This window comes from Giraffa tippelskirchi, chromosome 10 (assembly GCF_054371585.1).
Source record: "Giraffa tippelskirchi isolate mGirTip1 chromosome 10, T2T-mGirTip1v1.2.pri, whole genome shotgun sequence".
In the NCBI taxonomy this organism is placed as follows: Eukaryota; Metazoa; Chordata; class Mammalia; order Artiodactyla; family Giraffidae; genus Giraffa; species Giraffa tippelskirchi.
Window position 1 is genome coordinate 159,864,881 of NC_137284.1, and position 23,823 is coordinate 159,888,703.

Consider the following 23,823-nt stretch of genomic DNA (forward strand, 5'->3'; position numbering starts at 1 on the left):
GTAACTCCAAGCCAGAGAGTGCTGGCCCCTCCCCACTTCCCTTCTCCCCTCCAGAACCGCTTTACTGAATGCCGTCGCACTCTGTTCCCATCCCTTTCTATGTGTGGGGACAGCCCTGTGTCAACTGAATAGGTGGTTATTTGATGATGCTGGGGGTGTGCAGCGGGAAGGCCACCGCTAGCCAGCCCTCCCCCAGCCCTGGGCAACGGTCCGCAGCAACCTCCCCTTTGCTGAGCAGCTGGGGTGACATCGGCCTCCAGAAAAGGGGAACTTGGGGAAGTGCTGCAGGCTAGTTCCATTTTGGCTAGTGGCGCCTTCCAAATTCAGTCTCCGGCCCTGACCTGGGTAAGAGCTATGACACATTTTCGGTCCTGCCCTCAGGTCTTGCAATTCTGAATGTTTCCCCTTACCTGGAAGCACGCGTATGCGTGCACCACTGCCCACAGGCAGACACGGCACTCAGGTATTTCTTACAGGAGTCTTCAAATGAGACGTGATCTGTCCTTTCTGGGGAAGGTAGGGTTTCACAAGGACACGTCCCCAGGTCCCTCGTCCCTGACTGTGGTCGCAGTATGCGGCAGGACCGGGCGACAGAGCTCCGATCGTCCACGACGCCCGGAGCCCAGACAGGTGGCTCAGGTGAGGCAGAGCCAGGCAGCCCCAGGGCCGCGGGCGAACGCAGACGCGCCTGCCTGAGCCCCAGGAAGCAGGTGCTGGCCGGGGCCCAGGCGGCGGTTCTTGCTGAGTCTGAAGAATCCCTTCAAGAGCTGGTAATGAGAGATGCTGAAGCCCGCGCTGATTACAGACTGCGGCAGAATGCAGACGACAAAGGGACGCGCTGGGAGCGGCAGATGGGGAAGGAGAGGGTGGGAAGGGCCCGCAGACCCTCCGGGTAGACCCGAGCCTGGTGGGCAGGGGGCTCTGGACCCAGGTTCCCGCCACCCAGGGGAGGTTGGCACGAGGGTCCAGACCATCGCACGTGGGGAGCCAGAGGGCCTGGCACCAGCAGTGGACGTGGCCTGCCAGGCGAAGGTGCGCCCACCACCCCTAGGGCCGGGGGTCTGCGAGAGGACAAGGGAGAAAACACGTGGGTTTGCACCTTGGAGGCACAGCTGGTGCGATGACTCCGGTCCCAGGGGAGCCTGGAGGGCCTTCAGGGAGCTCTGGGCAGGGGGCACAGAGAACTGAGGAGACCATCAGACAGGGGCAGGCAGCCCAGCAGGCGAGGGCCTCGGGAAACGGGATTCTGGCCCCTGTCCGCCGTGACAGCCCTCTGAGTGACTCGCCCCATCTGTAGACAATGAACTCAGGCGCGTTTCCACCAGTCCTGACATCTGAGGCAGGCTCCCCCCTCTACAAGGCTGGCATACTAATGTCCACGCTGATACTGGTGCCGATGGAGAGGCTGACACCGGACTAGGGTAACGCTGGTGCCGACACTGCCGCCGGCAGCTGACACCACGGTGTGTGTGCTCGGTCACGCTGAAACTGACCCGATACTAACAGAGACGCCCTGGCTGAGGCCCACCTGGTGCCTGTCCTGACCCTGACCCTGATGCTACACCGGAAGTGATCCCGGGAACTAAGGCTCATACTAACACCTATGCTAAAACAATATTGATAGTGTTTTTGTGACCAAACAACAACAAAAACTAGTATGAGCACTGGTACACACCAGTAGTAATACTAGCATTAGCTATTAGCATTGGCACGCTGTAGTCCATAGGGTCGCAAAGAGTCAGACATGACCAAAGCAACTCAGCAGGCACGCACGCACACATAGCATGCTTTACAAATGCGAAAGCATGCAATCCCCATGACAGGCCACGACAGGGCACACAACTGTCGTCACCCCCGCACTCATGGGTGCGCGAGGAGGACACAGAGCGGGCAGCCTGAAGACTCGCCTTGAAAGGGGTCTCTCGGAGGGTACGGCGGGCGGCGACACGGCTAGGGTGCCCTCAGAGCTGCAGTCCGTCCCTCCGCTTGGAAGCCCGCCAGTGGACAGGCCAAGGCCTTCGCAGGACAACAGAGGGGCAGAGCTGCACAACGCGGAGGAGGCACGGCACCCGGAGGCCCCCTCCCACTCTGCCCGGCCCCGACCCGAGCCTCTCGGGCCAGCAAGGTGCTCACCTCTGGCCCCCCCAAAACGGCCACTTTGAGACCCCCTGTGCGCCGAGTTGACCGGCCATTGTGTTTACTTATATTTTGTGTTTGTCGCTGTTTAGCTGCTAAGTCGTGTCCAACTGGACATGAACCCGTGGGCTGTAGCCTGCCAGGCTCCTCTGTCCATGGAATGTTCCAAGTACGAATACTGGAGTGGGGTGCCATTTCGTGCTCCAGGGGACCTTCCCAACCCAGAGATGGAGCCCGCGTCTCCTGCATTGGCAGGCGGATTCTTTACAATCTGAGCCACCGGCAAAGCCCCACTTACATTTACAACTTCCTAAAGTTGAAATATAAAAAAAGGAGATAGGCAACCAGAAGTAAGAATAACAGCCCACGGCTCGGGAGGAGATGGTCCTCCCAAGATGGTCCACACACAGACTCCCATCACACAGGTCCCTTCCCAGCTTCATGGGCACACCGGCCACCAGGTCACTCTGGGGGGGTGTGGGCACCGGCTGGAACAGCTGAGCCCCCGTGAGCCGGTCTGGCCAGGGACCCTCAGGAGCATCACCGTGGAGAGGAACCTGTGCAGGAGACCAGTGCGAGGTCCAGGCGCCCCCTCCTCAAATCCGTTCCCCACCTTCCTGCGGCCCAACAGCGCCTGACCCCTCGGTGGGAGAGATTTATTTTTTTCACTCCGAGGGTTTCAGAGTCCACAAGAAAATGGTATTTCCTTGCCAGGAGTGAGAGATGAAGCCATGCTCACCCAAGGTGTTGGAGGGGGTGGGGGGTGGGACCTGGGGGCTGAGCCTGGGGCAGGCAGGGAGGAACTGAGGGCCACACCTGCCCAGCCCGGGACCTGCCCACCCGCCGGAGAGGGAAGGCCCAGCCTGGCGCCCCGAGCCGCCCTCCAGGGGGACACCCTGATGGGGACACCTGGAGGAGGGCGGGGGTGGTGTAGGGGGCGGGCTGGGGAGAGCCGGGCAGCTTCAAATCACCAGGTCAGAGACAAAACAAGACAGAAACCTGTGCTTGGCTTGGGGAGCCAAGGAGAAAATCAGTGGAGGTGGGCACCCTGCTTTTTCAGCAAACCCTGGGGCGGGGGGGTGCGGGCGGTGCGTCCCAGAGCCTGAGCCCTGGTCCCAGGGCGCCGGGATGGGTGTCCGCCCCACAGCCACCGAGCCTCATCTGAGTCCCCAGGAGCGCAAGGGTCCTTACCAACCCCACACTCAGCCCTTCCCATGGGGTGCCCGGGACTTGGAGGGGGTACCTGGGACACTGGCCGGCACAGGAAGCTGCTGTGGCCACAGCCCACCTTCCAGATGTCCAGCTGCCTCCAGATGAGGGGACGTGGTTCTAGCGAACTGCAAGGTGGGGCCGCCACCTGGGCTCCACCTGGGCTCAGGGGAGACTGCACGGGAGGTGGCTTGGTCCGTCCGGCCTCTTGCTGCCCCTGGCCCCAGCTCAGGTCGTGGGCACCTCACCCTCCCCACCCAGGCTCCAGGGGGCTGCTTGGCACCGGTGCCACCCCCGAGCGGGGCTCTGCTCCATGGATGTGTGTCGTGTGTGTGTGTGCACGCGCACGTGCGTGTGTGCGTGTCACTAGTGGACACACCGAGGTGGGTGGACACCGGCTCCCAGGGGACCGTCCATTGGGGCCACGTGGGAGCAGCCTTGGCTCAGGGAGAGGACTGGTCCTCACCCCAAACGTCAGGAAACGCAGGTCGGCGTGGGGCCGGGGAGCGCCGCACCGGCCGGTCCCTGGATCCTGGCAGCGCCGGTCCGTCCTCCGCGTTTCCGCAGCCAGAGGCGCCGGCGTCCCTCCCGCCGAGGTGACGAGTTCATTCCAGGTGATGCGCGCCGCCCGCCCGGCCGCGGAGCAGACACTGACGAGGGACCGGTCTCCTCAGTCACGATTTAGGTCACAGCTCCCTTGATTGGCTGTTGCCATGGCAACCGGAGCTTCTGCCTTCGCTCGGGGACGTGTGACACGGCTCCTCCGGGCCCAGGCACGCGCACAGTCCTATGCGAGACGCCGGCGCACGGCCACCCCGCACCCTCGGCCCCGAGAAGACACGTCCACATCCGCGCGTGCTGACCAGCCGGCTGGCTTCCCAAAGACCAAGGTGTCAGCCGCCGTGGCCTCCCGGGAGCCTCTGGAAGCAGACACGGCCGCGCTCCTAGGGCTGCAGGAAGCCAGCCAGTGAGACTAGCGGGGCTCCCAGCACGTGCCTCTGCCCGCGCTGCCGAGGTCGCTGCGTGAACCCGGGGGCGAGAGCAACCGCGGCTGCCAGGCCCTCCCCGCAGTCAGCGGTGCACACATCCCTACACACACACACACACACACACCCCTACAAACACACATCCCTACACACACAGCCCTACACACACACCCCTACACACACACACACACCTACACACACACCTACACACACAGCCCTACACACACACACACACACACCTACAAACACACACCCCTACACACACCCCTACACACACACCCCTACACACACACACCTATACACACATACACACACACCTACACACACATCCCTACACACACACATACACACACACCCCTACACACACACACCTACACACACACGCCTATACACACATACACACACACCTACACACACACACACCCCTACAAACACACATCCCTACACACACACACACACCCCTACACACACACATCCCTACACACACACACCCCTACACACACACACACCTACACACACACACCTATACACACCTACACACACAGCCCTACACACACACACATACACACACATCTACACACACATCCCTACACACACACACCTACACACACACACACCGCTACAAACACACATCCCTACACACACACCCCTACACACACACCCCTACACACACACACACCTACACACACCTACACACACACCTACACACACAGCCCTACACACACACACACACACTTACACACACACCTACACACACATCCCTACACACACACATACACACACACCCCTACACACACACACACCTACACACACACACCTATACACACATACACACACACCTACACACACACACACCCCTACAAACACACATCCCTACACACACACACACACACCCCTACACACACACATCCCTACACACACACACACACCTACACACACACACCTATACACACCTACACACACAGCCCTACACACACACACATACACACACATCTACACACACATCCCTACACACACACACCTACGCACACACACACCCCTACAAACACACATCCCTACACACACACCCCTACACACACACCCCTACACACACACACACCTACACACACCTACACACACACCTACACACACAGCCCTACACACACACACACACACACCTACAAACACATTCCTACACACACACACCTATACACACACACACCCCTACACACACACACCCCTACACACACACACCCCTACACACACACGCATGCATACACACACACCCCTACACACACACACCTACACACACACACCTATACACACCTACACACACAGCCCTACACACACACACACACACACACCTACAAACACATTTCTACACACACACACACCCCTACACACACACACCTGCACACACCTACACACACACCTATACACACATACACACACACCTACACACACATCCCTACACACACACACACCCCGACAAACACACATCCCTACACACACACATACACACACACACATACACACACACATACACACACACACACCCCTACACACACACACCTGCACACACACATACACACACACACCTACACACACACACACCTACACACACACACACATACCCCTACAAACACACAGCCCTACACACACACACACACACCCCTACACACACACACACCTATACACATATACACACACATCTACACACACAGCCCTACACACACACACACACACCTACACACACACACACCTACACACACACACCTATACACACATACACACACACAGCCCTATACACACACACACACCCTTACACACACACACCTATACACACATACACACACACCCCTACAAACACACATCCCTACACACACACACACACCTACACACACACACCTATACACACATACACACAGCCCTACACACACAGCCCTACACACACACACACACATACACACACACCTACAAACACACATCCCTACACACACACACACACATCCCTACAAACACACATCCCTACACACACACATACACACACACCCCTACACACACACACACCTACACACACACAACTATACACACATACACACACACCTACACACACAGCCCTACACACACACACACACACCTACAAACACACATTTCTACACACACACACCTATACACACACACACACCCCTACACACACACACCTGCACACACACCTACACACACACACACATCTACACACACATCCCTACACACACACACCCCTACTAACACACATCCCTACACACACACACACATACACACACACATCCCTACACACACACACCTATACACACATACACACACACCTACACACACAGCCCTACACACACACACATACACACACACCTACAAACACACATTCCTACACACACACACCTATACACACACCCCTACACACACACACTTACATACACACCTACACACACACACCTATACACACATACACACACACCTACACACACATCCCTACACACACACACATACACACACACATCCCTACACACAGACACCTACACACACACACCTATACACACATACACACACACCTACACACACAGCCCTACACACACACACACACATACACACACACCTACAAACACACATTCCTACACACACACACCTATACACACACACACACCCCTACACACACACACCTACACACACACCTACACACACATCCCTACACACACACACACCTACAAACACACATCCCTACACACACACACACACCCCTACACACACATACACCTACACACACACCTACACACACCTACACACACACCTACACACACAGCCCTACACAAAAACACACACATACACACACACACCTACACACACACCTACACACACATACACACACACCTACACACACAGCCCTACACACACACACAAACACACACCCCTACAAACACACATTCCTACACACACACCTATACACACCTACACACACACCTAGAAACACATTCCTACACACACACATACATACACACCTATACACACACACACCTCCACACAGCCCTACACACACACACACACACACCTACAAACACACATTCCTACACACACACATACACACACCTATACACACACCTACACACACAGCCCCCCCACACACACATACACACACACCTACACACTCACATACACACCTACACACACCCCTACACACACCCCTACACACACACACCCCTACACACCCCTACAAACACACACACCTACACACACACCTCTACACACAAATACCCCCTACACACACCTCCACACACCCCTCCACACACACCCCTCCACACACACACAAACACCGCTACACATACACACACACCCCTTACACACATACACCTCCCCCCACACACACCTACACTCACACACACATGCACACCCCCGTCCACACACACAAACACCCCTACACACACACACCTACACACACACCCATCCACACACACACACCCCTCCACACACACTCACACACCCCATATACACATACACCCCTACACACACACACACACCCCTCATACACACACACACACCCCTCATACACACACACACACAGCTTGTGGTACACACCCCTCCCACACACTGTCCCTTACACACACACACACACACACAGAGCTTGTGGTACACACCCCCCACACAGAGCCTGCATGCGCACGCACACACACACACACACGCGCGCCCCCCCCGCAGCCTTCGGTGCACATGGCCCTCCACCCCACACACACCCCCCCGCACACACCTGCACACACCTCCACGGCTGAACTGTGCAGGACTCCTGCGCAGCTGGCGGTGAGGTGGTGACCAAGCGCCGTGCTCCTCACCTGGGCCATCGCATGGGAAGGAGCCGAGCAGCTCCCGTAATGCCCACTGGAGGTTTAGGGGCCACAGCCTACACCCCCACGAGCCTGGCACCACTGCTCCCCGCCGCTGAGAGCCCACCTCTGTGCGAGGTGATGCGGCCCGAATCCCGTGCTCCGTCTAGAGGACATCGAGCGGGTCCCAGAGAGTGTCTGACGGATCCAGCCCCAGAGAACAGGCATGATTCCAGGGACGCGGGGACAGATGGGTGGGGGGGCTGACGAGGGGGCGCTGATGGAATTCCAGGACCTTCCACAACACGGTCACTCGTAACAGCCCCATAACAAGTCCTGACACCTGCATCTCCAGGGGAGAAAGGAAGGTGCAGAGAAGCAGGCAGGTACCCAGCAAGACTAACTGGGTGCCCCTGGGCACACAGAGGTGAGTCTGAGCCCCGGTTGGCGCCGGGGGCACCCAAGACTGCGCCTGACCCCTGCCCGGTGCACATGCCAGAGTGCTCCACTCCCCTCCACGCGGGGAGGCCTGGGCCACAGTGGCTCCCCCCTGGGATTAGGGTTTGCTCTGTGGCAAGGGAGGTGGGACCAGGCAGATACAATGAAGGTCCTGATGTAGCTGACTGTGAGCCCATATGGAGAGAAATGGTCCGGGTGGGCCTGGCCTAACCCAGCGGGCCAGGCTGGAAGTCGGGGATGCTCCGACTGACCCTAGAGAAGCAGGGTGCCCCGAGTCCACGGCTGCGAGAGCATGAATCACGTGAGCTCGGGAGGACCCCACGCCTCAGATGAGACCCCCACCCTGGCCCAGACCCTCGAGTGAAGCCTCCAGGGCAGTGTCCAGACGAGCTGAGTCCAAACTCCAGACCCATGGAAAATGTGAGATCAAACATGTGCACTGCTCTCAGGGGCACGGCGTGTGGTCATCACTTCACCGCCATGGAGAACAACCGCACTGGGCCTGACTCCCGAGTCTACACTCCTACGACTGGAGAGCCACCAGCTCAGTGACTCCAGAGTCAAGGTTCTGGAGCCGAATGAGCAAGCAAGCTGGGCAGAGGGCCGGCCAAGAAGGGCCTCATGCCAGAGCGAGGGGGCTGTGACTTTATCCTGCAGACAGGCAGGGCCCATCCGAGGTCTCCTACAGCACAGGCGACGTAATCAGATGGTATTCTCAAAGGACAGCTCTGTTATCAGAGTGATGGGTGAGCTAGAGAGGTGGCGTCTTGTACAGAAAGAGGCTGCTCCAGGACCAGAGTGGGCGACGGACACGGGAGGGAGAGAATGGACCCCGGACGTCCTTCATGCAGAACCACGGGCTCTGTGGGACTGAAATCTGACCCGAGGGTTCTGCCTTTTTCTGTTTTCGCCTAGCAGCACGTGGTACCCCGGCTGTTCTCCAACCAGCGATATAACCTGTGACCTCTGCAGCAGAATCCAAGTGTTCTAACAGCTGGACCAGCATAGAAGTCCCTGACCTGAGGTCTCTTGTGGAGTGAACAGTGATTGATATCCTGAACCATGATGGAGACACAGGTGGTCCTCATGTATTAGGATGGTGAGTCCAGGTTTGTTAATATTTCATGTGGGATGCAGGCGGATATCCCCAGGAGAAAGAAAGGTCCTGGGTGCACTTCAGGGGAGAGTATTTTCATACTCACCAGCACAGAGAGACTGGGGCAGGTCAGCGCCCAGAGGGGACCTGGAGAAGGATGGAGGGACGCTGGGGTCCATCAAGGGCGCCGAGTCAGTGATGTCGGGAGACAGACGGGCCAAAGTCCCCAGGGAATCCCACACCCACCCTACTGAGCCCCACCCAGCCAGGGGGATCGCTGGGCTGGCTCGGTTCTGCCTTCTCTCACAGGCAGACCACCCTGTGGGCTGGAACGCTGCCCCTCCGAGTCCCAAAAAGCCAAATATGACAGAGTGGTCACCGGCCAGTGATGCAGAAATGGGGCTGAAGGCTGTCTGTCCATTCTCAGGGGTAAGGGAGCCCCAGGGCTTGTGCCAAGGTGGGCAGCCCCCGCTGGCGGGGGTGGGAGTGCCCTGAAGTCCCCTGAAGTGCACACCTGACCTTTCTCTCTCCTGGGAACATCCGCGTGCACACCTCACAGGCGGCCCAAAGAGACAGAGAACTTTCTGGGCTCTTTTGCTTCTGAGTCTCCCTCTGCAGAGGGAGAACCGCAGAGATGCCCTCAACCTGGAAGATCACCTTCAGTGAAGGAAGGGCTGGACGAGCCGGGGAGGGTCAGGTCGATACTGTGAACGGAGCAGAGGGAAGTCCAGGTCTGCAGAAGTCAGAAGCCCAGCACAGTGCAGGAGCTAAGGGGGAGCAAGTGCCAGCCGCCAGACCAGGAATTATGGGAGCTGATGCAACAAGTCAGCGTCTGCCTCCCCGGGACACAGCATGTGGAGGGGACGCAGTCGGGGAGCCGCCTCCCCGGGACACGGTGCGTGGAGGGGCGCGTGGAGGGGACGCGGGCGGGGAGCCGCCTCCCAGGGACACGGCGCGTGGAGGGGACGCGGGCTGGGAGCCGCCTCCCCGGGACACGGCGCGTGGAGGGGCGCGTGGAGGGGACGCGGGCGGGGAGCCGCCTCCCCGGGACACGGCGCGTGGAGGGGCGCGTGGAGGGGACGCGGGCGGGGAGCCGCCTCCCCGGGACACGGCGCGTGGAGGGGCGCGTGGAGGGGACGCGGGCGGGGAGCCGCCTCCCCGGGACACGGCGCGTGGAGGGGCGCGTGGAGGGGACGCGGGCGGGGAGCCGCCTCCCCGGGACACGGCGCGTGGAGGGGCGCGTGGAGGGGACGCGGGCGGGGAGCCGCCTCCCTGGGACACGGCGCGTGGAGGGGACGCAGGCGGGGAGCCGCCTCCCCGGGACACGGCGCGTGGAGGGGACGCGGGCGGGGAGCCGCCTCCCCGGGACACCGCGCGTGGAGGAGACGAGGGCGGGGAGCCGCCTCCCTGGGACACGGCGCGTGGAGGGGCGCGTGGAGGGGACGTGGGCGGGGAGCCGCCTCCCTGGGACACGGCGCGTGGAGGGGCGCGTGGAGGGGACGTGGGCGGGGAGCCGCCTCCCTGGGACACGGCGCGTGGAGGGGCGCGTGGAGGGGACGTGGGCGGGGAGCCGCCTCCCTGCGACACGGCGCGTGGAGGGGCGCGTGGAGGGGACACAGGCGGGGAGCCGCCTCCCCGGGACACGGCGCGTGGAGGGGACGCGGGCGGGGAGCCGCCTCCCCGGGACACGGTGCGTGGAGGGGACGCGGGCGGGGAGCCGGCTCTGCAGGGAAACAGGTGAGTGCGGCAGGAGAGAAGACAGAGAAGGGTGAGAGAGGCGAGGTTCCTTCTGGAAAATGCCCCCAAGTGGGTATTTTAGCTCAAATGCCAAAAGCCAGCCGGGAACACTCAGCTCGGAGAGAGGGCAGAAGTTCAACAGGCAGACACGATGGTGGTGGAAACAGGCTGCCAGGAGCAGGGACTCTGAGCAGAGGCGCGGCCCTGGGGAGGTGGCATCAGGCTTCAGGTCGCCCAGGCGGCCGCCACTCAGAGAACCTGGCAGGAGGAGGCAGCCGGGGCGGGAAGTGATACCGGGCTGAAGCCAGGCTGAACACAGAAGAGCTGAGCACCGACTCGCGGTGAGTAGGCACCCAGGCTGCGCTGATACCAAGGCACCACCAACCAGGAGACCCTGGCGACAGACCGGCATGGCGACCGAGGCCCGTGGAGCCAGGACTCGAGATGGCAGTGGCGCTGGTTTCCCCCAGGCGGGGAGGAAGGCTCCAGGCCACACCTGTCCCCAACCTCGGGGGGTTTCCTGGCATCTTTGCAGTCCCCGATCTCTGCCTTCATCTTCCCATGACACTCTCCTTCTGCCCCCATCTGCGTCCAAATTCCCCTTTTTGTGAGGACGCCGCTCATTTCAGTTTTAGGGCCCAATCCTAATGACCTCATTATAATTTCATGACATCTACAGCAAAAAAAAAAAATCACAGAAAAATTGAAAGCAGTGGCCAATCTCTGGAGAAGGACATGGCAACCCACTCCAGTATTCTTGCCTGGGAGATCCCACGGGCAGAGGAGCCTGGCGGGCAACGAACGGTCCATGGGGTCGCAAAGAGTCAGACACGACCGAGAGACTAAACAGCAGCCGATCTCTGCCACTGCTTCCCCAGGTCCTCCCCGCTCCACCCCGCAGAACCCCTCTCCTTCCTTCCCGCCCCGCCCCGCGTCCCCCCAGGTCACTCCCCTGCTCTGCAGGCAACCCTGGCAACCCATCATCTCCCACAAGAAATCCAAATTTATGACTCTCCACCCCCATTGCTGTTTCTGTTACTTCCCCCTGACAGTTTCCAGAAAAGTGTCTATAAGGGACTCAAAAAACATGATTTTCCATTATCCTCAATGAGGTTTGCATTTTATGATAGAGTTCAGTAATCATTAGGGAATGCTTAGCTTACAGGAGTGATGCTCAGGGGCTGCAGGTGAGGTGGGGGTGATATAAGATTCTGGCCGCTGAGATCAGTGCAGGGGCCGAAACCGTGATGCCCAGGAGAGTGGTCACCAGCGACCTTGAAAACCATCAAAGGAGACAGAGGACCAGCTTCTCGCGAGAACCGCTGCGCGTGTGCACACAGCAAGCGGGCCCGGGGAAACGCGGGCCTCCCGCGAGACTGTCATTTTTATCCACAAACGAGACGTATAATAATAAGTTGAAAAAACGGAAATTAAAACTACCATAACAAAGCTATTCTGTGCTTATTGAACTAAGAAATACATTTGCAGCTTGCTACGGTTTCCAGGGGCTGATCCCAGAGAGGAGGAACACGCTTTGTTGATTTCGTCAAGACGCCCTTCCCTAGCGTGAGGCTCATAATAGGAGTGATTGATATGCATGGGCTGCCGCGCGCGTTTCTGTCGCAGCCCCGATCCATTCTGTGAAAGCAAACCAGCATTTAGCCCTCTATTCAGAGATGACGGGTCTATACCAGGCCCGGGGGTGGGGCGGGGGGATTCCTGTGCCGTTCCTGTTAGAGGGAGTGTGTCTGCCAACCGGAAGTCAGGGACCTTCGGAAACATGCAGAGAGTGTTAAGGACACCAGCCAGCCAGTCAGGCTCACACTCTACCTATTCTGGGAGAGAGAGAAGCTGGAATCCTCACCCCGGTCCAGGGCATCGGTGAGAACACGCCAGGTGCGGAGCTGGGCCTGGTACCCGGCAGAGCTGGCCCCCGGGGCCTGGCCTCTGACCTGCTGAAGCATCACCCCCTTATCTGCCACATGAGCAAAACAGCTGCCCCACTCGGGGACCCCTGCCCCCCGAGGATGCTGTCCTGTGAGGGCGGGATCTCGGGGGTCGGGGACGCCACCAGCGCAGGCCCCGAGAAGAAGCTCCTGCTACGAGGTTCCGCTTCACCCCACGTGATGAGTGAAAGGTCCACCACGGCGTGAGGACCCCCGGTGGTCTGTGCTGGCCCTGCATCCTGAGGGGTCCGGCCTCCGGGGGACTTCACGGGTGGGTGACCGATCGGGCGGGTGACCTGAGAGTGCGTGTGGGCCCTTCTGGGTGCCCACCGTGGCCCTGGCCCAGTGGTGGAGTGACCGGGGGAAGCACCGAGTGGACGGTTTAGGATGCGACGTGCACATGGAGAGACGGGCTGGAGCGAGGAGTCCCAGATGAGCAGCGATGGGCAGAAGGACAGATGTCCCCGAGAAAGCCACCCCTCGGCAGCCAGGACCTCGGAGGCGTGACAAGCTAGGCTCCATCTCCCGTCTGCTCAGCAGGGAAAGAGAGCCCGCTGGTCTGTGTGAGCCCTTGCAGCCACAAATCCCTGAACTGTTCTGAACACAGGGCGGGCCCGCAGAGCTTCAGGGAAGGAAGCTCACGCACAAACAGGGTCAGGGAGAGCAGGAGTGCCCGCGAAGACCCCCGGAAGGCTGGGGAGATGGTCCCTCCCCTCTGACGACAGGGTAATAAGCTCACATCCACGTGCATGCGTCACAGAGGGTCAGAGGAGACGCGGGCAGGGCACCAAAGACGCTGACCACAGCCTGGGGCCTCTCATCCCTTCAGAGAAGCCCTAAAACTGGGTTAAACAAAGGGAGCCCCGCAACCCCAGAGGATAAAGTCAGTGATGGAACACGCTTCTCTCTGAAGTCATTCCTGGGCCTGGGAAGGACCCGTGTCTGCTTCCTGCCTCCCCTCTTCCTCCCAGCGGATGATCCGCGGGGCACCTGCGGCCACGCCCTGACCCTCGGGATGGGAAGACCTGCTTCCGGAGCCGAGAGAAGGCTTCCAGCTTTCCCCAAGCCAGTCCTCTTCCTGAGGCGACCTGCGCCCCGCGGGCAGCTGACACGGAGTACCCAGGCCCCTCTCCCAGCCCAGGGAGTACCAGCTCTGGGGGACCGCCCCAGTTCTCAGAGTTCTGGTGGGTTCGGCCTCCCTCCCCAGCACGAGTGGAGGTCCCTCACACGCTCCCTGCTCACGGACGCTCTGGAGGCACCCACTCGGAACAATCAATCCCCCAGCCCCTCCGCAGCTCTGTCAGGCTCCCCTCTGGCCGGTGAGCACGCGGGGTTGAGGTCCACACCATGTCACGTGCTGGCCCTCAATTCACGCCCTCTCCCTTTGCCTCTCCTCCACCTGTCTGAGCATAGCCATAAATATTTATTGTTGATTTTGATTTGCACAGAGCGTATTTTATTCTCATTACAGGAACCTCAAAAAATTGAGACATTTTTGATCACCCTCAAGTTCCCCTTAATAATTAATTTGGGAGCGATCATCAACAAATTTATGTAAAATGCTCCTTGACTTTTTCTTCTAGAACCTGATGCTTCTGTCCTCTTTCAGAAGCTCCAATTTAGTGTCTAGCTGTGATGCGCTTCCTGGCAATTTTCTCTAGCCTGGATATACATAAATCAAGCTACTTGATAATTTGAAATATGCAATACGTAAGCCCGATCTTTTTTTCAAGTTAAAAAACATTTATGAAATATGTTTGCCGTGTGCAGTGTGTGCTTTTTGTTGTTGTTCAAAATAAGCAGTAACTTAACAATAGTCAAACTCAGAACAAAAGGAGCCCAGAAGAGCCTGTTGTCTCTGGGGACGTCAATGCTTAGCCGTGAGGCTCTTGCAGCGAGGAACTGCCCCAGGTGGGTGTGCCCGACCATTTGATCTCAGGAGTTTGAGTGCATGGCTATTTGCATTTACTTTTTCTGACAAGTTATTGTTCATGTCCTTTGTCTCTTTTCCTAAAGATGGTCAACTACATTCTTTCAGGCAAAATTTTTTTACCTGTCAGATTGACAAAGGTTAAAAATTAGCCGTATGCAGCATCAATAAGAATGAGGGATAAATTCTCCTGCACGCTGGCCGAACAACCTTTCAGAGAGAACTTTACCATCATTTATAAAATCAAGAATGTGCATAACATTGGACCCACTTTCACCACTAAGAACTCAGGGTACGGATAAGTTCACACAAACCAGCCCAGGTGGGACTGGGCCTGTCACGGCAGCCTTATGTGCAACAGAGAAATACCAGAAACAGATGTCTCCCATGGGGACTGTTTAAATCCGCTCCCCCACCCAGGTACAGGGATCTTGGGACTGTCTGAATGGATCTGTGTGGACTGACATGGAGGGACAGCCAAGGTGATTCACAGACCAGAAGGGCAAGCTGCACAATAATGTCTGTATTTCTACATTTAGAGAAAAGATAATACACGCACATGCACGCACACACACACACATGCACGTGTTCACTTGTCAAGGTGCCCAAGACACACACACACACACACGTGCGCGTGTTCACTTGTCAAGGTGCCCAAGACACACACACACACGCGCGCGCGCGCGTGTTCACTTGTCAAGGTGTCCAAGAAATGGTTAGTCATGGTCAAGTGGGACCAGGAGGGCCAAGCAAAAGGTGGGAATTTCACTTTTCCCTTTATATTCTCCTCTTCTAATTTTACCTAGGCAAAATATATTATTTTCGCATTTGAAAACTAATAAAAAGCTACAACTTCTGAAGCTTTTAGGTAACGCAGGGCAAGTTTAAAAGGAGGAAAAGTAATTACACTTTGGACTCCAAGTGTTTTGTATTGTTTATAATTAATTGATTTTATTTAATAACATTTCAAGAAATACTTTTTTTTTTTTTATAACTTAGGCTTTGATATAAGTTCTGTAGTCACTGATTCTAGAACATTCTACATCCATTCCCTGGGAAACAAGATTTTGCCAATGTACAGGGCTGTATGCATTCGCCAAGAACATTCTGGCCCTTCCAACTTATTGAAAAATTATTCTATGAGCTATTTTCACTGATGTACTGACTGATAATGGTTAAATCAGTTAAAAGTTAAGCAAGTTTGCTAAGGGAGAAGGAAGCTAAGTCAGATTAAGTTGATATCCAGAAAAACAGCTTATGCTACTTCCCATGAAAGTAAAATTTGTTTTGTTGTTGAAGTTCTTGCTGCTGGTTGTCTCCCAGTGTTTATTCTCCTCTTTCCAACAGCTCCTAATTTTAGCAAGACACAAAGGCACTTAAAATAGGCGTCATATTTCTGTCTTCTTTGGAACTGGGGGCAGATCTACAAATAAGCCCAATGAGATGTAAGTAGAGATGTTGAGTAAAACTTCCAGGAAGATGACTGTAGGAAGTAACTCAGATGAAGGTGCAGCCTTTTGGGCATCCTGCTTCTGCTCCTTTCTATGGCTGGCCACACAATCACGATGGCTGGAATTCTGGCAGCCACATTTCACCATGAGGTAACGTGAAGATGGGAAGCTGGTCCTAAGGAACACTGAGCAGAAAGGTCAGAAAGATGACTCACAATGTAACAAAGCCAGCAAGCTACCCATCGTGTGCGCTCATTTGTCCCACTCATGCCTGTCTCTGTGCAACCCCAGGGACTGCAGCCCACCAGGCTCCTCTCTCCGTGGGATTCTCTAGGCAGTAATACTGGAGTGGGTTGCTATGTCCTCCTCCAGGGGATCTTCGTGACCCAGGGACTGAACCCACATCTCTTATGTCTCCTGCACTGAGAGGTGGATTCTTTACCACTAGCACCACCTGGGAAGCCCCCAAACCACCCATGGACTTACACATATGTGCGTTTTTCCCTGAAAGGGAAATAAATTGGGTAGCCCCCAGTTCCAAGCCTGGCTCCTAAAAAGCTTCTAAAGGATCCTCTCCCCCTTCCTTCTCCTGTCTGCCAGCTGAACAGGGGACAGAGTGGGACCCATGAATATGGCTGTGCCACCCAAAGGAAGGAGCCTGAGCCCCCAGGGGATTCTAAGGGGCAGGGGCTTTCTCTCCTCCAGCTAGACTTTTACCCCTCCGCACCCCTCACAACCATGGACTGAGCTGCGAGGGAAAACTAAGGCTGTGCTGTGTTAAGCACCAAGTCCCTTGGTGTTTAGATGCCTCCCTCCAGTCTCCACCTCTTCACATTTGACCGTCTCCTCCTGCATGGCTGTTATTCAGTCGCTCAGTCATGTCCAACTCTTTTTGACCCCATGGACCATAGCACACTAAGCTCCCCTGTCCTTCACTATCTCCCAGGGTTTGCTCAAACTCATCCATTGAGTCAGTGATGCCATCCAACCATCTCATCCTCTGTTGCCCCCTTCTCCTCTTGCCCTCAATCTTTCTGAGCATCATGGTCTTTTACAATGAGTCAGTCCTTCACATCAGGGGGCCAAAGCTGAGCTTCAGCTTCAGCATCAGTCCTTCCAATGAATATTCTCCTCGCACATCTATCCCAAAGCCCTCTCTTCTTACAAGGATTCATGGTGGGTTGCGGGTCACCCTACTTCAGGATGACCACAACACAATAAAGGCGAAAGGCGACCAACTGCCCCAACAGGTCTCAATAAAAACATAAGCCCAGAATCGTAAGACAGAGAGGGAGTCGTGAGGCGGGTGGTTAACTTAGAGACTGTTTGCGCCACGCCCATGGCTCACTTCGGGCACACAGGACCGCTGGCTGCAGACAGGGCCATGTCCCCGTGTTCTCAAGGCCCTGAAACAAGCTGATGTGGAGAAAGATAAGAGAAGAGCTTTGTCAGGATGGCTGAATAAGTGTGCTTCCTCAAATGCCACTGAAATGACAAGTTGGAAAGAATTGAGTTGAAAAGGGTTTCCACCAGCAGACCTGGGCGGTAAGGAATGGCTGGGAGACATCAAGCAAATGGAACCTGATTGAGGATGAAACCGTCAGGGACCAGGGCTCCCACGGAGCCAAAAGACAGAACATCTGAAAAGTGAGTTTTCCCAGCAGAACTCAGAAGAGCCTGACTCAGAGGCCGTGAGAACTTAAGGGGTGGGATCCCCTGATGCTGCTGAGATGTGGCTGGTGGGTCCAAGGGTGGGAACAGGGTGAAGGCTCACCTGCTCTCAAACCAGCAGGCCTGGCGCGTTCAGTTAGGCAGACGCCACAGGTGGTTTCAAAGTGTGGGTTCTGGCAGGCAAGACCCCCCGGCCAGAGAAGTGAGGCACGCCCAGGCAGAGCCGCAGCCGTCGCGGGGGGGTGGGCTTCCTTGAGGGTTCACAGGCCCCAGGGATGCCCACCCCACACACTCCCCACCCCCCCTCCTGCTCCTCCGAGGCCAGAGCCCCTGCGCCGACCTAAGAAGAACTGATTCCTGCTGGCGGGAGACGTGCCCCGCCACGTGCGAGTCCTCAGTCCGCATCCGGCCCAGGGAGCCCACCCACCCCGAGGGGAGAAACAGCAACGCGGGAGAAAGCCAGTGATGTGAAGAAAGGTGCTCAGCTCGACACAAGAACAGACGTATCTCTTTAAGGAACAAGAGCTGTTTTGAGTCATGGAATAAGTGAAACAAAACACCGACAATTAAGACATTCCGAGGGACTGGAGAGGGTATTCCATGCATACAAATAGAGGGACTGATACGAAAAACAACTTAGCAAATACCTTATGAATTACAAATAGGATTATACAAACAAAAACCTCAGTAGAAGTCTCTACAGCAGGAAGAGCTGGGAAAAGGACGTGTTGGGAATGGGAGGCTGGAGGTGGGGGTGCGGGGGGGTGGTCTGAACAGAAGGCAGTGCAGAAGGAAGGACCGACGGTGGCCGACGGCGGCAGAGGAAGGTTCATACGTACGTAAGAGATGCTCAACCTTCAGCGGGTGTTGGACAGAGAAAGACTTGAGCAAAGATGTACTAGGAGGCTCACTGCAAGAATAAAGGCTCGGATCCTCCCACTGACCGGCATGTTGCTCCATCACACACAGACACAACTTAGTAAGATTTCTGATCATCAGGATTTAAAAAAAAAGAAAACACAGACTTAGGAAGCAGCCAGCTTACTTACAAAGGCTCACTGATCAGACTGCTATGAAATGTGTGGCTGACAAGCTCTGATAGATGAAGATGAAATAATGTCTTTAAATTTTACTAGGGAAATTATTTGAAACCTAGAATGTTAAGTTAAAAGTTAAAGTTAAAAGTTGATACAACCACGAAGACAAGAGAAAGACAATTTCAGACTCTGATTTAGAAAATCCACCAAGAGTTAAATCTCTCTGAAGGGATTGATGTTCCAGCAAAAATGACAACAGAAATAATACAAAAGGCACAAGATATCAGGGTTCAGAAAGACTGACAAAGACCTGGGGACATATTTTAATTGTTGAGAGCGTGGCTGAGAAATGTAAAGGTGATTGTTAAGAGATTACCTTTAAGGAAGCAGGAGCACAGAGTGAAAACAAACAAGCCCTGAACTCAAGTCCCAGATGATGTTCAATAGAGCAGTGGCCGGGGATAAGGAGAAGAATCCTTACATCCTCCAAGAGAGGAGCAAACCGTCATAAGCGAAGTATCTGCAATCAAAGTTCTCAACAGCAACCCTGGAAGCCAGATGTCAGGGGGCCAAAATATTGGGCAGGAATTTATCTCCCAACTAAAATGGTACACCCCTCTGAACAAGCAAGCGCGAGGGTGGAGTAAAGGCATATTCTGATACAGAAATCCCCGAGAAATCTACTCTTTCTCAATGAGTTACTTAAGGGTGTGCTCCCACACAACACAAGAGGAATCTAATAAAGGAAAACGGTGGCATCCAGGAAACAGCAATTCCAGCTCCAACGAGGGGCACAGGGCACTCTCAGCACAGTCAAGGGTTCAAGTTCCAAATGATCACAGCGTGGCCAGCCCAGAGCATGAGACCCTCACGGAGCGGGAGAAAGAGGGAGCCGAGGATAAGAGAATGGATGGGTCTCCTGGCACTTTTACCAGACTGAGAGTATTATAGCTGAAGGGACGCTGGAGAGTGAAATTGTGTGTGATAAATACACAAAAATGTGAAATTTGTTGTCTATGGGGCAGGGGAATGGAGGGTAGAACTTTGATATTTTCCTTTTTTATAATTAATAATACCTTTTCACTTTTGATAGTAAATACATAGGTGGTGGTTGCTGCTCTTCAGTCACTAATATGCCTCATGCACTGTGCTCAGTTGTGCCCGACTCTTTGTGACCCCGTGGACTGTAGCCCACCAGGCTCCTCTGTTCATGGAATTCCCCAGACAAGAATACTGGAGTGGGTTGCCATTTCCTCCTCCAGGGGATCCTCCCAACCCAGGGATCTAAGCCGCAACTCTTGGGTCTCCTGCATTGGCAGGTGGATTCTTTGCCGCCTGCACCACCTGGGAAGCCCTTTAGGTATATGAAGATGGCTTGATAGACATGAATGTTTAGGCACTCTGCATAGTGGAGTTCAGGTTGAGATGACTGATTGACAGGAAGAACATGCAGGACCCAGGGCAGGGATGTCTGAGAGGCCCCCACATGGACAGGTCTAGAGGAGACTGGAGCTGAAGGTCAGCAGACTCAGTGGGGCCACAACACCCCCTCATGTCCAGGAAAGGAGGGGATGTCCTTGGGGAGGTGTTCAAACCTTCAAGCAAAGGAAATCTAAAAAGGAGTGGACATATGTATACTCATGACTGATTCACTTTGCTATACAGCCATGAAATTAAAAGACGCTTACTCCTTGGAAAGAAGGTTATGACCAACCTAGACAACATATTAAAAAGCAGAGACATTACTTTGCCAACAAAGGTCCGTCTAGTCAAGGCTATGGTTTTTCCAGTAGTCATGTATGGATGTGAGAGTTGGACGGTGAAGAAACCTGAGTGCCGAAGAATTGACGCTTTTGAACTGTGGTGTTGGAGAAGACTCTTGAGAGTCCCTTGGACTGCAAGGAGATCCAACCAGTCCATCCTAAAGGAGATCAGTCCTGGGTGTTCATTGGAAGGACTGATGTTGAAGCTGAAGCTCCAATACTTTGGCCACCTCATGTGAAGAGCTGACTCATTGGAAAAGACCCTGATGCTGGGAAGGATTGGGGGCAGGAGGAGAAGGGGACGACAGAGGATGAGATGGCTGGATGGCATCACTGACTCGACGGACATGAGTTTGGGTGGACTCCGGGAGTTGGTAATGGACAGGGAGGCCTGGCGTGCTGGGGTTCATGGGGTCGCAAAGAGTCGGACACAACTGAGCGACTGAACTGAACAGTAAAAAACTAACACACCATTGTAAATCAACTATATTCCAGTAAGAATTAATAAAAATAACCTTCAACTAACACAAGACAACATGAGACATTTGTTAGATCAGAACAACCGAATGAAGAGAAAGCACTGCGACCAGACGTCAGCCTCAAAGGAGACTGTGTTTTGAAGAGCAGGGAAGGTGATGCTTGTATTGACAAGAAGTTCTTGACAAATAGAGCTCAGTGATGGTGGAGCGGCATGCCCGCATCATGAGGAGAGTTCCAAGTTTTTACAATTAAATTATATATAATAAAGAGCTAGTGTTTTCAGTCTCCAAAGGGTTTTCAACATTCAGGGATCCCCTTTCCAAAGAACCCACCTGCCTCCTTCCTTCTGCTCCAGCAGTCTATTTTTAGGCAACAGCAAAAGAAAAAGTGATGGTATCGGTGTTCAGAGGATTTTTTTTTTAATTAGTGGTGCTCTCATCATAATTTCTACTGTTTTTCCCAGTAGCCCATGTATCATAGTCACATTTTCAGTTTAAATATGCCTTGTGGGCTAGTCTAGGAGCCTCTTCACCATTTACAGCATTGTTTTTATGGGAACATGTGCTTAAATTAAAGTAATTGAATTACAAATAAAGTGTGGAGATGAACACTTTAATTTTAATAAGCGATTTCATGTTTATATGAATGTACTTTTGTTCAATAAAAAAGCATCTGTCTACTTTTTGGCCAGTAGCTTATAAATAATACTGAAAGGTAAGTAATCCATCAAATGGTCTATATTCATCTCTTTCTGACTTGGAGCTCAGGGTTGCAGAGGGGCTGACAGGCAGACATAGAGGCGTGGTGACTCTGCTGAGTCACGTAAGGCCCAGCCACCCCAAGTCCCAGGGGCAAGTCTCCGAGGCAAAAATAGAATTGAAATTATTTTTAGGAGTCTGCCACTTTTCAAATGCTGCTAGTGAGCCTAATGACTGGCTAGGGCCTCCTCAAGCTGCAGACAGTCCCACCTACATGCTTCACCCCGTCGGCCCATAAGTACGGCAGTAACCAGCTAGCTCTCTGCTGATTTTAAAGATACACGAGGGTGGGCCCTTTAATGAGGATATACAATAGCTATGGGAACAACGGATGCCAATATTGATCAACTTGGTAGTGGGAAAGAGGCATCAACACATTGACTATAATGCTCTACATGCAATTATTCTTTTCGTTCCTCTTTTATTTCCCTCTTAATGTTTCACGGCAAACTAAATAGCTAAGAAATTGCAAATGTGGAACAGCACATAATTCTTATTATTATGGTTAATTAAATAACACTCTCTGTGACGCGTCACGGTAATTATCTCCTTTCCCCCACTCCGCTTCTCCCATTAATTTAGTTCCTAAATTTATTTCTGAACTATGGGCTTTAACAGACAGTTACTTTAATGAGGTCTTTAAAAATGCATGTGTTGCTGATCAGCTTGCTCTAAAGATTCGTGGGGAATGTGACATAGATTTCAGATAATTTAAAGGTAATTTAAAGAAAAGCCCACCATTTCTCGGAAAATAATTGAGAAAGTAATAGGACGGGTGTTCACGATTAAGACGTGAGCCAAGACTTAGCAATTTCCTTTAAATATTGGTTTTTCTTCTATTGAGATCTTATCTAATTTGATTTCCTTTCTTGTCCTTAGTCTGATCTACCAGCTATGATCCAAATGTTTTGTGAGTTTTAAAATTATGCTGTGCAGGAAGTACAGCACAGGACAGAACCGCCGCGCTGGCACAAACCCCAAGGCCAGTGAGGGCATCAGGGCGCCTCGTGCTTTCATCGGGCTGTGCCCGCCCTGCACCACCTCCACCGTCACCCCGTCAGGTGTCAACACCCTCAGGCTCACTTCCCTTCGCGGGACTGTGATGAACCCCGTGGAGAGGATCTAAGCCTTATTCACCTTGGGATACAATTAGCTGACAACCCAAATGGCTCTTCTGGACAGGGGTTTCCACAGGATTTTACAGACTTGCTTTTTTTTTTAATTGTTGCTATTGTTCAGTCGCTCAGTCGTGTCCGACTCTTCGAGACCCACGGACAGCAGCACGCCAGGCCACCCTGTCCTTCATTATCTCCCGGAGCTTGCTCAAACTCATGTCC

The 23,823-nt window shown here is 54.5% G+C and overlaps 1 protein-coding gene across 5 annotated transcripts in view; it reads right to left on the reverse strand.

The window, feature by feature from the left end:
- The window catches only part of LOC145524035 (uncharacterized), a 343,643-nt gene that overhangs the window by 58,610 nt on the left and 261,210 nt on the right, over positions 1-23,823 (reverse strand). For 3 of the 5 annotated variants that reach the window (XR_014067053.1, XR_014067068.1, XR_014067072.1), the window contains one exon: positions 16,251-16,962. The gene's annotated coding sequence lies outside the window, so the exon portion shown is untranslated. Of the gene's footprint in view, positions 16,963-23,823 lie in introns of those variants that run through there. The other 2 variants (XR_014067056.1, XR_014067063.1) reach the window with 1 other exon arrangement.